The 3756-nt window shown below is 32.1% G+C and overlaps 1 protein-coding gene across 1 annotated transcript in view; it reads left to right on the top strand.

Annotated features, from left to right (window-relative positions):
- LOC108756957 overlaps window positions 1-3756 on the top strand; it is a 14349-nt gene that overhangs the window by 9651 nt on the left and 942 nt on the right. The window lies entirely within an intron of this gene.

Raw genomic sequence — 3756 nt, 5'->3', positions numbered from 1 at the left:
AAGCCTGCGCGCTCACCAAGTCGAACGTGATACATATTAAATCTCTAATACCCACCGACTGAACACACGGAAATATATCGAACCATCAGATTCGAATAAAAATCTTTTGCTTCTATTCTTAGTCCATTTACGATTTAATTGTAAAATAATCTCTTGTATATTTTCCAATTATAATCTAAGTAATACAGTTCACATTTTTTCTTTATTTATTAAAATTTTCCTCTTGACCTTATAAATTCTTCTCTTTCACAAATTAATCTGTAAAATGGGTAAAATTATGTGCCGATGTGAGAAAATTAGAAAATTGTAGCTTTATAATTTTATATATGATAAAAGTAAATTTATTTGACTTCAAATAAATTTATAAACGAATATAAATTACAAATTAATTCAAATTGCCGATGCCATAGCGGTTGTTGATGTAAAAATACAAAATAATAATTACCTACCAATACAATGTTCGCAATAGCAATACACACCTTACGACTTTTATTTGAGTGCTTAATGAGGAAGAAATAGCAAATATAACAGAAGTAGAGAGATAATTAATTAATAATTTTAAACATTTGTAAAATGTGTCATAAAAGTCACCCTATAAACGACATAGAATTATATAAACACAAATGATGAATTATTATTAAATGTGAGAATAAAAAATCAGATAAATTTTTATTATTGAAACGTCAAGGTATGGATTACAATACGTTATTCCGGCTCCGAGCTGAAGGCCCAGCTTCTGAATAACGGAATGTCACGAGACGTCCTCTACGTCTCAAGGCTATGCAGGACAAAGTGTTACGGAGTAATATGCGTCGTGAGGATAACAGTTTCTAATTATTGCTTGAAGGTGCGGTAGTAGGTCGCATCGTTATCGCAGAGGAGACCGCCCCCTCTCCCTCATACGAGACGATACTGGGAAGGGGAAAGGGGGCCAAAGAATAGCCTTCGAAAAGCGTTCATACATTTTAAATCATTCCTCGTCGCGACGCAATTTGCGCTCGACAAATTATCGAAACGGAGTGGAGATAAAGCCTAGTGCAAGCACGATGACATTTCCATTCGTTCTTGAGCGGATTTTAACGTAAGGCTTTCTTCTACGTATATGTCGGCCTACATTAATGCAAACCATATCATACAGGCGTAAACCCGAGTGAACGTAAAATAGCAAAATGATCCTTCGTGTTTGCGCCGCGCGAAATGATGCGGTATAGCCGAATGCATTAATTTGTCGATGCAGATCACGAAACGAACGCGATTGATGTGTATCGTGTGGATCAACATGGCAGATTACTATTATTGCAATAACTATACTCAAAGATAGGAGCTGCTTATTTATTTTAAAGAAAGAAATCTAACGTATTTCTATCTCTTTTAAAATGTGCACGTATATTCGAAATGCACTCGCAGTTTGTTTCACCTTTCACCGCCCTTCACCGCTTTGACGTTATCGTTGTTATAGTTTCCGCATAAAGTGACAAATGTAAAATTATATCTTGCACCTAATCTAGCCAGTTAAACACAATTTCTATCGAGGACAGATGCATATAACAAATGTTTTCTTAGATTGCATCAGTACTATTAGATATTAAAATTGTCGTTCTCTTGATCCACATAAACTCCTTTTCTCTACAAATTAATCTTCAAAATGTATAAAACTATGTGCCGATGCGGAAAAATTAGAATTCTAAATTTTGAAATTTACATTTAATGGAAACGTGTATTTGTTAAGTTAACGTTTTATGCTTTACATTTGATATTTTTAACTTATTTCTATGTACAGATAACTTATCGTATCTACACGTGGCTTTACTTATTAACTTTTCGAGAAAAATATTTTTGTTTAAAAATTTTTCTTTTAAAAATTCATAGTGGTTTTACATACAATATATGTATGTATAAATGTCGCTAATATTTCATAATATTCTAAAGGCTGAATATAACAATGTAACAATAATTATAACATTATTTCACTTTTTTTAAATATCATGGAAATTATATATTAGTATCATTTATACATATATTAAAACTGAATTTCCAAATAAACGAAAACCTTTAAGTAAAAGGCATTTCTTGAAAAGTTACGATAAAGGCAGGTAGATACGATAGTGAGTTATCTGTACATAGAAACAAGTTAAAAATGTCAAATCAAACAGCTTGACAAAGGTACGTTTATATTATGTTAAAAATGATTTAAAAAATTTTTTACTACAAATTTTCGTAAAAATTGTGAAAAAGAAGAAAAATTACAAATAATTTTAAATCAATCAAAAGATCTTCGAATCTCAAAATAATATTTGTTTTAGAAAACTGCATACAAAATAATTTAAAGTGAATATAAATAAATACATATATCGATATCTCATTTCCTAATTATAATTCAAGACGCAAATAATTTAGTTTGAACCGCAACATTAACGATTAATATCGTTTTTCTCAACATTGAATAATTCGTGTTCACGGAATTACACGTTCGAATAAGTGCACATGACTTATATCGATTGCACCACTATTTTTGCGGTCGTTTCGTTCGGGGAACGTTAGAGGGATTTATGTTTTATGCTACAAGGAAGAGTACGAATACGAAATTTGCCCGAGCATATTTCAGTTCGAATAGGAACCGGTTCGATAAAACGTGCTCGCATTTGGAAATTGCATTACCTTGCCGAAATCAGCTTCATCGTTTGAAAGGTGGATTAAAATTCGTCCGGGTCATAAATCCAAGTGGGAAATCCCATAAATGTCGCGCGTGGTGGCGCACATGATCGATGAGCGCGCCGATAGCAGATTTGACGTAATTTCCAGTTAACTTTATTTAATGTTGCTCGGACGAAGGTTCGTCTCAAAGAAAAGTTTTAACAAGAAATTACTATTGTATCTGTCCACAATCGAATAATATATTTCAAGACGATAACCACAATAAAATGTGTCTCATATCTTACTCTCATAATATTTTTTTAATAAAAATTTCTTTATAATATATTTCTTAATTTCTAAATCTTTAAATATTTTAATTTCTAGCTATTTAATTAAAAAGTAGTTTTTAAATATTTTATTCCTTTTATTTAGAAATTGTGACAATTTTATGAAAATACGAATTATATTATTTTCTATCTTACGTTATTGATTTCCTTTCGTTTCAAATTTTACTCTTCTAACAATAAGGTAGTAGTTAAAATTACATTAATATCATCGACAAATTTATCCACGTTTAATATAGATTTGAAAAAGCTTTTCGCTCCCGTTTTTGAAGACGGTTTACACTTATCTTAAAATTCTTCGAATTCACTCTTACATCCTGAATAAAAATCTATGCATCCCATCTATGTATATGCGATAACCCAGGCCGCATGCTTTACATATACGGTCCTGAATGTCTGTCGTCGGTGCCGCTTGGCGCATGCGGTTACAGTTCGAACAGGAAAGAATGCAGTGCTTCCCGAAGCTAATAAAACAGGTCGCTCCGTAACTCAACCTCACGATACACCCGGTCGTAGGTGCGCATATAGCGCGCGCTTTCAGAAACGTCCTTTATATACAGCCACCCCTTGTGTAAATGCATCGAGCGTAACCGACTTACAAGGGGTTTAACAGATCGAGTTAGTTAACTCTTTTGGGCGTTGAGATCTGCGTTTGAGCGTTTAGCTCAATAATCGAGGATTCATTGCATGATTGCGATATATTATCAATCAATTATAATTAATTTTATATATATATATATATACAATATATATTATATATATATTAAAATTATATATA

This window comes from Trachymyrmex septentrionalis, unplaced genomic scaffold (assembly GCF_001594115.1).
Source record: "Trachymyrmex septentrionalis isolate Tsep2-gDNA-1 unplaced genomic scaffold, Tsep1.0 scaffold131, whole genome shotgun sequence".
Taxonomy (NCBI): Eukaryota; Metazoa; Arthropoda; class Insecta; order Hymenoptera; family Formicidae; genus Trachymyrmex; species Trachymyrmex septentrionalis.
Note: the sequence above shows the minus strand (reverse complement) of the source record. Positions and strands in the feature narration are given on the sequence as shown.